General features: G+C 40.5%; 1 protein-coding gene and 1 long non-coding RNA gene across 11 annotated transcripts in view; one reads left to right on the top strand and one right to left on the bottom strand.

Moving 5' to 3' along the window:
* Window positions 1-13,231, top strand: part of MAGI2 (membrane associated guanylate kinase, WW and PDZ domain containing 2) — a 731,950-nt gene that overhangs the window by 65,597 nt on the left and 653,122 nt on the right. The gene's annotated exons all lie outside the window — the stretch shown is intronic.
* LOC136007094 (uncharacterized) lies at window positions 2,805-3,723 on the bottom strand. Its single transcript, XR_010609470.1, has 3 exons — window positions 3,637-3,723; window positions 3,286-3,358; window positions 2,805-2,864 (listed from the first exon to the last, which is right to left on the bottom strand). It is a non-coding gene; the product is annotated as an uncharacterized LOC136007094 (long non-coding RNA).

Genomic DNA, 13,231 nt, shown 5'->3' with positions numbered 1-13,231 from the left:
ACGAGGTATTTCTGCACCTAGGCTGGCCTGCCGCCTGCCAGTTCGCACACTGTCTTGGCAGTCGTGGCTTTTGTTCACCTCAGGCAAAGGAAGGAGTTCAGTCCAAAGTCATCTTTATCCCAGGAGAGGGTTCTCTTGCACAGATAAGAGGCTAACAGGTTTTTATCTCAGCTGGTGAAATCATTTCCATGCCCATTTCCAGACTTGTGACCCCTAGCAGAGACTGTGATTTGGGAAATCTCTCACACTGCCTAAATCCAGTGATGAAGAGCATCCTTGCAGAGGTCTCACAGAGAACATCAGCATGCCCAGTGCGGTGCAGGGGGAAGAGCATCCCCTGGTGAGCTGTGCAGCTCTCGGCACAGGCAGGGTGCAGCTCGGCAGGGACTTGCAGAAGGGCAGCTGCTAGGAACTGAGAAGACCAGCCTGGATAAAAGCTTTTGTCTTCTTTAGCGCTTTCTGATCTGACTCATACTTGAATAAAATGCTGTTGTTATTTAGTAGGTTCTGTCAGTAAAGTCATACTATTAAATGATAGGGAAATGGTGTTTTATAAATTTTAGACAGAAAAACACACACTGCCCTTATTTTAATGCAGCATATGGCAAAAGCTGGGTATTTTGTGTTAATGGTTTTGCGTACTGTTTTAATTTTATTTGTATTATTTTGTTTGTCCTTAAATACAAAAAATAGCATTATAAATATTTTAGATGTTTTCTAGTTGTAAGTTCGTTTCCCACAGCTGGTGGTCTATTTGGCCAATTTGGATTAAAGGAACACCGTCAGTTGCAAATCTAATCAGTTTTAAAAACAAGAGTTAGGAGAATAAATTACAACACCTGCTAATACCCACCGCCCAGTTTTCCTGTTTATTTTCAAGGTTTTCCTCCCTGTTCTTTCTAGCTGTGCATGGTTTGATCATTCACTCATTGCTGTAAAAGGTACCATTGCCATAGAGTTTACTAGGTGCGGCCTCTAAAGTTGACTGCAAGGCTTGGTGTAGTGCGCTATGGGGAGCTGCAGAGGTGTAACCGTGTTGTGTGATGGACTGCCTGCACCTGCTGTGGGGCCACCCCCCATACACCTGCATTCACGTATCAGCGCTGTAGAGGCTGTTCTCTGTTCAGGTTTTGTCACTGTATTTAACCAGCTCAGCCTCTGTGGTAGAGCAGAACTTGGGGCAGGCTGTTTGGATGTGACCTCAGAGAGCCCAGTGAGCAACTGAAGGAACTGACTGCAGAGGGAAACCAAACAACTCTGCCCAGAGGACCAAAATATGCACAAAGCCTTAAATTAAGGGGAGTGGAGGAACAGCAATACTCAAGAATAAAGTGATTGCTTTTTGTGTGTGTGCTTGTAAATTTGATTTTGTAGCACACAGACTCCTGAGTGCATTATCTTGCACGAGGTACCTAGAGAACTTGTGAATGTGAAAGCACTGCTGGCAGATGGAAAGCTGCTAGCGTTCAGCTTACACAAAGCTCCCTGTCAGTCTGACTCATCCACCCACCTGGTCCATGCTGCCAGCGAGGTCAGGCTTAAGGGGAGCTCTGTTTTCTCTGCCTTATACTGGGTCCCATTCTCATACCGGTACATGGCATGCTGTCCCCTGCAGGGCCACTGGACCATCTTTCCCTCTTCTGCTCCCTTCTCAGGTGGGTCTGACCTAGAACGCCTGAAGTAAATGAGGCCATCAGTAATGGCAAACTATCCAGGCAACTGGGCAGAATCTGGGTAGCTGATAAAAGCAGCTGATTTCTTTATCATTACTGTAATGGTTTTCCGCTGATTACCTACCACATACCTCCTCTTCATGATCTTCTCTCTATTCACACACATGTACATGTAACCTTTTGGTAGCCAGACCTCCCTCCTGTTAACATTTTGGGGGCAGGACAGAGGCTGAAGCTGCCTGACGCTCACCCTCCAGGATCGCCAACCGGTGCCACAGTGCATCATCTCAGCCATTCATCTCGTTTAACATCTTGCAACAACCACTTCCAAATGGTTCACAAAAATGTGTTACTGTCGCTCTGTATGCAGGTTACATAACTGGAGGCCTTAGAGGAGAAAGTCCTTTTTAACCCCAGGCATCACAGCATCTAACTTGTCCTTTGGACACTGTTTTTCTCTAGGCCAGGAGGATAATTTCTGTTTGTCACATGCATATCTTTTCCTGTTTCATTAATATCAAGGTCCTGATAAAGTGACTTTCAGTTTTTCCCAGATCATCTCAGGGAGGAAATGTTTTCTGTCTCCTCTGACAATTAATCAGAAAATCCCTGTTCCTGTGATGCATAAAAAAAAAGCCACTTTCAGCACTAAAGTAATGATTAATTTATGCAATGTTTGAATGGTTTTCATCAGTTAGCAGATACAACCATTTGATTTTCCTGTATAATGATTTCATCTGAAGATACCTCAGTTGCCAAAAGAGCCTGACAGATCTGATGTGAATACTATTTTTTTATTACAGTAAATCACTTTGTAAGTCAAATTTTTTACATTTTGATTCTTGCTTAAGAAATAATTCAAAGTAATTGCACTTTATTTTCATTTTGAAGTTTCATTCTTGTAAATGAGTCATTGATGAACCTGTGTGTTCCCTAATACAATTCAGAATCTAGTCTGCTGTTTTAGATAACCAGCTCCTTCACAAAGAATGTAAATGCCCAGTCCCACAGCTAGCACTTGGGTCTGCCTACCATGCTTCTGGTTTTTCCCCTTTGCATTCAAAAGAGGCACTTCTGAAGATCTGCAGAATGCAGCCTGCCTCATTTAAATAGTCATTACTCTCCTTTGAACTGCATGGGGTTTTTCAGCACCTTGAGAGACTTGATCAGATTAAGTGCCAGCCACCTTTGCTGAAAATATGGGGAAACAATAGGAAATGTTAGAGAAATGCACTTGGCATCCAGCCTGCCCAAAACCTTTTCAGCAGTGGGTAGTAGTGTGTCAGCAACCACCTTACGAATTTTAGTAAGGATGCTTTTCAAACCATGGGGACCTATAGACTTTTAAGGAACCTGTGAAAAGGTACAAGGGACAGAGAGCTAATTATCAGTAATCTAAAATTCACTATGCAGAGCCCTGCATTTCTCTATGAATTAAACTTGCAGTCACTGCTCCCTGGAGCTTTTGTGTGGTTTACATTTTATTGGGGGTGTAGGAAAAACAACAAGCAAAGCCTGGATCTCCCCCTTTTCACTGATGCTACATGCCCAAAGCAATAGGCTAAAGCCAGACTTCCTCCTGTGTGCTTTCCCTTAGGGCTGCATTACTCACCTCCAGCTGCTTGGGGTAGCTGCTGCTCACAGAGTGCTCAGGATAGTCCCAGAGTGGGCCACTCAGGGAATATCTGGAAGCATAAAACGCTGTAACAATTTGCAGCTCTAGGAATGCCAGTATCATAAAGTCATCACATACTTGGGTGATTAAGCATGCAAGGAATTTTCAGACTAACTGGGGAAGTACCAAATGAGTTCAAAGTTTTCTGGAGAGCAGGCAGTGGATCACTATCTACAAATTCAGGTCAGCTTTATAGGCTCACATCCCTGCCTGGATAGAAATCTCCCCTTGGTTTTCCCCTTAATAGAGAAAGATTTTTGCATATCGCAGTGTAATTTATAAACTGACCTTCAGAACTTGGCATATAGGAAGGACAGAAGATAGTTGAAAACAAACTTGGGGTAATAGATTGATAGAGCTTGCAGCCTGCCTGCCTTCATTAACACCTTAATTGGGGTGTAAAGCAAATATCCTGGCTCATGGTTGGCCTTTCTACTTCCTGTTGTACTTCCTGGGCGGGAGGCTCATCAGGATGCCAGCTGCTGGCTTCCTCTCTCAGTCAGTATGCACAAAGGTGTAGGTAGTTGATTAATTACTCAACCCTGTGTTAGTGGAGTTGGCTAAATAGCTAATTCCTGTGTCAGCTTCATCATGGTCTAATCCTTCTAACCTTCCATCTCTCTTGCCTTGTGTTGAAGTTGGGGGACATAAAGCCCTCTTGAAACTTGCCAGGTAAAGGGGGAGCATCCTCCTTCAGGTGGGGAAAGAGATGTGTGTGGATGTTTGTGAAACAGCCAAGCCTGCAGAGTGGGTTCTTGTGGGGTTAGTATTGGTGGAGGTCATTTGTGAGCAGCAGGGCCCTTGGAAGAGTGTAGGGCTGGAGGGTGTGGAATTGATCAACTTTTGGTTTTGGGTGAGGGAGAGAGTTGATGTATAGTTGGTCCCAGGAGGCACAATGTTTGGGGAAAGTATATAATTTCATGCGAATTGAAAAATCTTATTTTTTCTTATAGTTTGTTTCTAGATGAGATTGCTGGCACTTAGAACAGTGCAATTATGTTCATGTTGCTCGTGGGGTAGAATCCAGTGCTCAAGTACTTACCCATATATATTTGATGAAATGCATATGAAAGTTTGCCAAGAGTGTCTGAGCAGTGCTCTGTTTAGGGAAATATTAATTGGAATGCATAAGGTAATAAAAACTGTCTTTGCTGTTGAGTTAAAAATAATACAAATATTGAAAAAAAAGAACCCCACAAGCATCTTGAAGTTTAACCAAAAAGGTAATATCCTCTTCTGTGTTACTGTTCTTCATGAGGAGAAAGTTTCGTTCTTATATGGCTGTCAAGAGACTTGTTTTGGAGGCGTATGCAATCTACATCAAGAGGAAATTAAGTCTTGAATAGTTCATAAATCAGTTGTTCCTAGTTGGATTACGAATACATCTAAGTTTAATTATTTTAAGGCATACTTGCAAGTAAACTCAACTTCTGTTTTTAACGTGTACAGAATCAATATTGAGGCATATGTGCTGTAATCATTCCTTTTTTTTTTTTCTTCTTCTTTTAAACAGAGGCAGAAAATTTCTCCCCTAATAGTAAAAGTAATGGGAAGTTTTGATCTGCAGTTGTGTGTATTAATGTTACAGGCTCAGCTGAAGCTGAGCACTGTGTAGAGAGGCAGCGCCTTAAATTCTTCACTTAATCTCTCATTCTGAAGACTCTGTAGAGACTAGTCATTAAATTAAGTAAAGGTCTGATTTTAGTTGAAGTATCATAGCTTTGATTTATAGGTTAGATGGATTTTTATTAGCTTTCATTCAGGAATGCTGTACTTAAGAAAAATTCTGGTTTGAGGGGTTTCTACCTCTGTTTCTTTTAGCCAGACCTGCTACAAGCTGCTTCTAAATTATTTATGCGAGATCATAGTGCATATCCTGTTGGCTTGTAACTGTTGGACTCTTCTTACTGGATTGTTCAGCAGGAAGCTATCCTGCAGGTCCTGATCCTCATTGTGATTCCCTTGATGTGTCACAGCCAGGGCAATGCCCTTCTCCCTGTTGAGTTGCTGTGAGTGACATAAGGCATGAAGAAGAAGTAGAGAGGTAGGCCTCTGCCACTCTTCCAATGACTAAATTCAGTTATTAGTCATATAGAGTCTGCATGTCTCAGAGGTGCTTTTGGTGTCAGAAGAACATTCGTAGGGAATTTGGTGTCTCATCTGATCTGTGCTGCAGAGGCAGCAGAAGGCATGAGTACCCTTAGCTTGTAAGTACTGCCATCAACTTAGAGACAAATGTGATTACAAATCTGCGATGTTCCAATATATTAGAATAACATTCCCTGTGCAAAACTTGGTTTCCAAAGAAAAGATATGTCATTAGTTTAAGGTAATTTTCTCTCTGTTCAGCCTGCGCTTCAAGAACTGGAATATAATGAAGAGCACTTCAGAGAACTAAGCATGCTATCGTCTTAGACTTTTTGTTTTTATTTTTTTTTTTTTAGTTTGCTATTTCTCACTTCTTAACAGACTTCTTAATATGTTGTAAAGATTTGATGAATCATAGAATCATAGAATAGTTAGGGTTGGAAAGGACCTCAAGATCATCTAGTTCCAACCCCCCTGCCATGGACAGGGACACCTCACACTAAACTATCCCACACAAGGCTTCATCCAACCTGGCCTTGAACACTGCCAGGGATGGAGCACTCACAGCCTCCCTGGGCAACCCATTCCAGTGCCTCACCACCCTAACAGGAAGGCTTTTGTGTGTTGAAGGATGGGCTAGAAAACTACATCTAGTTACAACTCAAGTCACATTCGAGCCACTTGAGGAGTTGAAATTTAGTCTGTTATATAACCCTGATCATGAAAAGCCCATAAATTCTTGAATACGTACTTTGATACTGCCTGACAGGTTGATTACTCTGCACAGACTCCCTCTCATGCATACACCCATCTCTCCATGCTAGAGCTCTGAATGGAAAAGGATTTGTCTGACTTGAAGTCAATGACAGGGGAATTGGGCTCCTGGAATAAGTTTAGGTTGTAGTAATTCCATTTTTGTTGGACTTAGTGCCTCTGATTTTTATTCCCGCATTTTTTTTCTTCAAGGCATTGTATTTTTAACTATGTGCAATTTTAGCTTACAGATGGCAAAACCATTTCTGGTATTGTGGTATGTAACAGGCTCTGAGAAATCAGTCTCCTTTTCATGGTTGTTGTGTGTGATGTGTGCTAACAAACTTGTGCTTAAGGAATGTAGAAATTTTTCTTTGGTTTACTGTCCTTAAACGTTCTTATCTGGTTTTGCTCAATTGGACTAATAATTTTTTCAGGGCAGGAAAATGTTCTTGCTTTGTAAGAAAGTCTCATACTGAAAGTTTCGTGATCTTCCTGAGGCCTAAGAACACTGTTATGCAACAAATAATAAAAACCTGTCCAGTAAAGTACCTGTTCACTCTTAAATCTGTTGTTGTGTGACATTTCATAAAGAATGGAGTATGAACAGAGTGTGTTCTTGGGTACATCTTGTGAATTATTGCTGTTCTTGTGGAATGTATAATACTTCTTGGTTGAGAAATGTACAGTATGAATTACTGTTTCTTCCACAGTACATCAGCACTTGAAGAGCACTATAAACTTCAGCATCCCTAAATATCATGTGGCAGTTTAGTCCACTGTATTTGCTTACTTCAGAACAGTTTACATAGAACACAGCATAATTATAAATAAGTAAATAAATAAATGTTTGAAACTTTGTTTTGCCACAGTTGGAGAGTTTGTTTCTCAAGCCACACTTGCGTCTCTTGCTGCTTCTATGTTCTCCATCTTTTGATATGCAGTGTTTGATAAGGTCATTAGATTGCAACTAGAATTAAAAGTCAGCGATAAAAACTACTTAAATATATTTACAAATGTTGAAATCTGCCTGTCTATACAAATTGATACATCCATTCAGTAACTTGAGAATATGAAGATAAAATTCAACTGCTATTGGAGAAGCTTATACAAAGATTGAAATTAAGTTTCATGAAGTTGTTAATTGAATAAGTGTGCACATGAAAAGATACAACTTGTTAAATAATAATAAAGCAATAGTATTTCTAACTGTCTCATCATACCTAAAGAGAATAATCTTGAAATTCTATGTTTTTCAGTACTAGTCAAAGTGAAGAATGTGGTTAGGGGCTGAAATTATACTGAATGGCAGGTTTCCTTAATGCTGTTTTCTCACCAGCACCAGGCTGCTGCTGTGGAGGCAGTATGGCAGGACTGCTTTGAGACTTTAAGTTAAGGGTTGCATCTGTATAAAGCACATATTTATGCAGTTATCTGCGAATAGTTATTTCACCTTCTGATTGCAATGATGAAAATTTATGTGTTCTACTTACTCAGTATTTATCCACTAGAACTAGACAAAGAATCAGCAGTCAGGTTTCTGCATATGTGTTCTGGTTCTGCTAGCAGTATCCTGAAATCAATGTCCCCATTACCAGAAAGGCAATTACTGATTACTTTAGTTATTAGATCACCTTCTGATATGCAGCACATATTTATTTTACACAAAGCACTTCCAGGAAGTTATATTTTCAGTAGGTGGCAGGAATGTTCTGTGATCAAACTGTTGCATACTGCGTGTCCCATAACATAAGATCTGAGGAGACTTCCTTTGGAAGCTGCTATGAAATAGGTAAAGATTAACCAATTCCCAGTCTTCTTCTTTGAATCCATCTGTTTCCTGTGCTGTCTCTGCAGTCCTTGAATCAAATAAACTTGTGAGTCCTCTTCCAAATCCAAGACTATCCACTCCCAGAAATTAAATCACTTCCAGGAATAACTGCTGTATATAATATGAAATAGCATATACAGCTGACATACAGAAATTGAATGTCTGACCACTGAAGTGGGATATTTCTATTGTGGATAGTTTATAAGCCAGAAAGTACCCATTTAAAATTTTCAAGGAAGTGCAAAGCTGATTTATGTCTTGGTGTTTATGTATGAGTGTGTAATGTAGTCTAGTTGTTGACCCTGAAATACTGATTTTTAAATGAAACTATTCTATTCTAGAAACATATTTCCCCCCAAGACGCAAGTAATGCTCATTGTATGAACTGGAATAATACGATAAGTGTTTCATTGTGTGTTTTAGGGATGACTGCAGAACTTTCTTGTGAATCTGAGAACTTTGATAACCCGGTTAAACTGTCTATATTTGATTAATTTTTACTTCGATATAGAACATGCTGGGTTATAATTTTTATTAACTTACTTTTACCTCAGTGTAATTCATCTTGTTGGTTGGTTTGGCTTTTTCTTTTTTTTTTTTTTGTATTTACTGAATATGTGTATCATATATTATTGTAATTACACAAAGCTAAATAATGGTGTTCCTTAGCAGCAATATAACATCATCTTACTCTGTTTTAAGTTCTGCCAGATGACAAACAACACTTGTGTAGTGCTTATAACATTACAGAAAATAAAACTTTAAGGGTATATAGAAAGCTTCTGTGGAATATGTCAAGCTGAATTTACTCCAGTCCTTTAGGAATAACAAACTTGTTCACAATACTTAAAGACCTGGAAAAGAGAAATGCAAACAATACATGAAATAGGAATGGACTTTATGCTATGGAAGCAATTAGATTATTCTGCTCACAAATCAGTTCAAGTAATTTTTAAACTGTTTTTTCCGCACAACAGAAAGATTATAAAAATGTTAAGAAAATAGCTTGCATGTGTGCAACAGAAAATGGCTGCTAGGCTTTGCAGTTGTTTTATATCTTTGTGCTGAAGCAGTGATCTAATAACTAGGAAAGATTGGCTGAATCTTCTGTGCAAACACCGTGACATCTAACAAATAGTTCAACTTTAACAAAGTCTTTTAAATGTATTTATCTCTTTTAGTATCATTAGGCTGGAACTAATCTTACATTGTTTATGAAGTACCATGTACATTTGCAGCACTAGGACTTTTATTAGTAACTGGGTCAATAAAGTTCCCATTTAAAATTCGTTCATTATCTGTGATGAAACCAGATAGACTCATCAGAGCAGTAATGCACGCTCAAAGGATATCTCTAAAATGGATCAGTAGTAGACCCTAATAGATAGCATAGAAAGCATGCACAGATTGTATTATCAAGTAACTCTCGATACGATATCTTTACTCAAAACAATCTAGATATTGAGATAATTTATACTTGCCATATACTGTCTTGAGTCTTAAATTGTTACTTTTCTTGGTTGGACTTGCTTTCATGTGTAGGGCTGCGCTATCCCATGTAAAATGGTGTGCTGTCTTCCATAGATATACTTCAGTAATATAAATGGTACTTAGGTCTCTATAATGCATTTCATGCATTATTGTCTTAAAAAAATTGCACTCTTCAAGTGAGTTGTTGAAAAGCTGCTTTCTGGTGTGGATTCCTTAAAAGCCTGTTGTGAAGCCAGGTAGTTCTCTTGCATGTCATAGAACTTTGTATCTAAAGCATTTACTTTGCCAAACAGGCTAAGAAAAGAAACAACAGAGTTTTTTTCATTCGTTTTAAGTTGCCCGCTGACTTCCCTCTGAGGTCATGAGGTTCACAAGTGTACTGTATGTTCACAATGCTCAAATAGATGTTTACTACAATACAAATCTGGGGCTGTGTTCCCTTGTCAGTGCTTTCATATACCAGCTGTGATACTGCTACTAGGATTAGTATGCTGTGTCCATTGAGAGGCATTTTCAAAGTTACTGGTATTTTGTTTTCTGAGCTCATTTTGTCGTGCTTGCTTTTCTTTTTTTCCCTGAAATATGCATATGTAATAATGATTTCTCTCCTGAGGCATTATTGTTACTTTTAAAAGTCTTAATATTTGGGTCTGGCAAAGGATTCCCATCTAACTTCTGCTTTATCACCTTTGGCAATCAGTAGAGAGAGCATTATCTGTCGTTGCTTTTATTATCTCTTTCTCTGTGGTTATATTGTATCTTAATTTGCTTTCCATGTTGCCTGTGTGTATTTCGTAGATGATCTGGTTTTACTTGAGAGGCCTCAAGAATGTGTTCACTGAACTTTTATTACTTGATTTACCTGGGAGGAGGGAGTATTGCAAAAATGGCATTTGATTCTTCTGCGAAAACACTGGGTCCTGCAGCTTTAACTTGAATGTAAGTATTTCACAGAAGGGTGATAAGGATAGCATAAATTTATGTGCATAAACTAGCATTATAGCATATTACAGTCACACGCTTTGTGTATGAATTTAAGGACTTGTGGGAATTGTTAGTAAAGTCAGTTTGTATCCAGTGTTCTTTGGGGTTTTTTTTCCCTCCCTTTTTAAACTTGACTTTATATTCCATGTACAAAATCAAAACATTATAGGATAGTAACAAATTTGTCTGTCATCTGGAAACAGTTCTGTATTGGCTGTAGAAATACTTAAACACTATTATGAGGTGGCTTATACCACCTTTTACTTAATGTTTTTGATCTTTTAAATCAGGATTTATTACATTTATGCCAATTTAGAATCATATAATCATAGAATAGTTAGGGTTGAAAAGGACCTTAAGATCATCTAGTTCCAACTCCCCTGCCATGAGCAGGGACACCACACACTAAACCATCTCAACCAAGGCTCTATCGAGCCTGGCCTTGAACACCGCCAGGGATGGAGCACTCGCAACTTCCCTGGGCAACCGATTCCAGTGCCTCACCACCCTTACAGGAAAGAATTTCCTCCTTATATCCAATCTAAACTTCCCCTGTTTAAGTTTTAACCCGTTACCCCTTGTCCTGTCACTACAGTCCCTGACGAAGAGTCCCTCCCCAGCATCCCTATAGGCCCCCTTCAGGTACTGGAAGGCTGCTATGAGGTCTCCACGCAGCCTTCTCTTCTCCAGGCTGAACAGCCCCAACTTCCTCAGCCTGTCTTCATACGGGAGGTGCTCCAGTCCCCTGATCATCCTCGTGGCCCTCCTCTGGACTTGTTCCAACAGTTCCATGTCCTTTTTATGTTGAGGACACCAGAACTGCACACAATACTCTAGGTGAGGTCTCACAAGAGCAGAGTAGAGGGGCAGGATCACCTCCTTCGACCTGCTGGTCACGCTCCTTTTGATGCAGCCCAGGATACGGTTGGCTTTCTGGGCTGCGAGCGCACACTGAAGCCGGCTCATGTTCATTTTCTCATCGACCAGCACCCCCAAGTCCTTCTCCGTAGGGCTGCTCTGAATCTCTTCTCTGCCCAACCTGTAGCTGTGCCTGGGTTGCTCTGACCCAGGTGTAGGACCTTGCACTTGGCATGGTTAAACATCATAAGGTTGGCATCAGCCCACCTCACAAGCATGTCAAGGTCCCTCTGGATGGCATTCCTTCCCTCCAGCGTATCAACCAGACCACACAGCTTGGTGTCATCGGCAAACTTGCTGAGGGCGCACTCAATCCCACTGTCCATGTCAGCGATGAAGATGTTGAACAAGACCGGTCCCAACACCGATCCCTGAGGGACACCACTCGTTACTGGTCTCCAGCCGGACATTGAGCCACTGACCACAACTCTTTGTGTGCGGCCATCCAGCCAGTTCTTTATCCACCGAGTGGTCCATCTATCAAATTCATGTCTCTCCAGTTTAGAGACAAAGATGTCGTGTGGCACAGTGTTGCATGCTTTCCACAAGTCCAGGTAGATGACATCCGCTAATCTACCCCTGTCCATCAATTCTGTAGCCCCATCATAGAAGGCCACCAAATTGGTCAGGCAGGATTTCCCCTTAGTGAAGCCATGCTGGCTGTCACCAAGCACCTTGTTTTTCATGTGCCTTAGCATGCCATCCAGGAGAATGTGCTCCAAGATTTTGCCAGGCACAGAGGTGAGACTGACTGGTCTGTAATTCCCTGGGTCTTCCATTTTCCCCTTCTTGAAAATGGAGGTTATATTTCCCTTTTTCCAGTCTTCAAGAACTTCACCTGACTGCCATGATTTTTCAAATATGATGGACAGTGGCTCAGCAACTTCATTTGCAGCTCCTTCAGGACCTGAGGATGGGTTTCATCAGGTCCCATGGCCTTGTGCACGTTCAGGTTCTTAATTTGTATTTGAATGTGTGAATATTCTAGACTGAAATGGGACGGAGGTAAATGTCTTCAAGGTGAAGAAGACATGTCAGGCTGGGTAGTTCTGCTGCAATTAACGCAGCTCTCTGAACATGCTGAAGACCAGCACTTGTGGCTTGAAGGACAAAATGGAGGCAGACTTAGGATCAAAGGCTTTGGCTTTAGAGTCACTGTGAGAAGAGAGTCTATGGATCATGAAGGTGTAAATTCTGCTGTCGTAAAGCTTCATTCGGAAGTATGGTGTGCCTCATATTTCCTCCATACTCCTCATTGTATGTACTTACAATGCGTGTACTTTGAATAAGCATGCTTTGAAAACGTACTTGCCTGATTCAAACAGCGATAACATGGCAGCCTTTGTACTGTCACAGCTGCTTTACATATGTGGGTTGATTCAGTGGACAGAATGAATTCTTTACTTTTGTTCATTAACATGACATTTAAATGAGGTCTGGAGTTGTTAAGAGCATGTTATTAAGAGAATGTGTGCATGCTGCAGCAGCTTAATTCCGACTGCTTTATGTCACTGTCATGATTGGCTAAAATGTCAGCTGATTTTTCTAACTTTAAAGGTTGTGCACTTTGGGTAATCAGAGAGCAAGAGAAAGCAAAGCACTGCTTAGGAAATGGAATAGAGAGGGTGAAATGGAGTTCTTTATCACTGAAATTCTGAAATAAATTACTAAGCTGCTAGACTGACGTGAAGACACCCATCAGCTTTTACGTAAGCCAACATTTCTGTGAGTATCTGGGGACAGCTTTCTTCATGCCTTTTAAAAGTGAAGTGACTTTTGGAGGATTGAGACTTCAAAATACATTGAGCATATCCCTGT

This window comes from Lathamus discolor, chromosome 1 (assembly GCF_037157495.1).
Source record: "Lathamus discolor isolate bLatDis1 chromosome 1, bLatDis1.hap1, whole genome shotgun sequence".
Lineage (NCBI taxonomy): Eukaryota > Metazoa > Chordata > Aves > Psittaciformes > Psittacidae > Lathamus > Lathamus discolor.
This window is presented reverse-complemented; position numbering and strand designations above follow the sequence as displayed.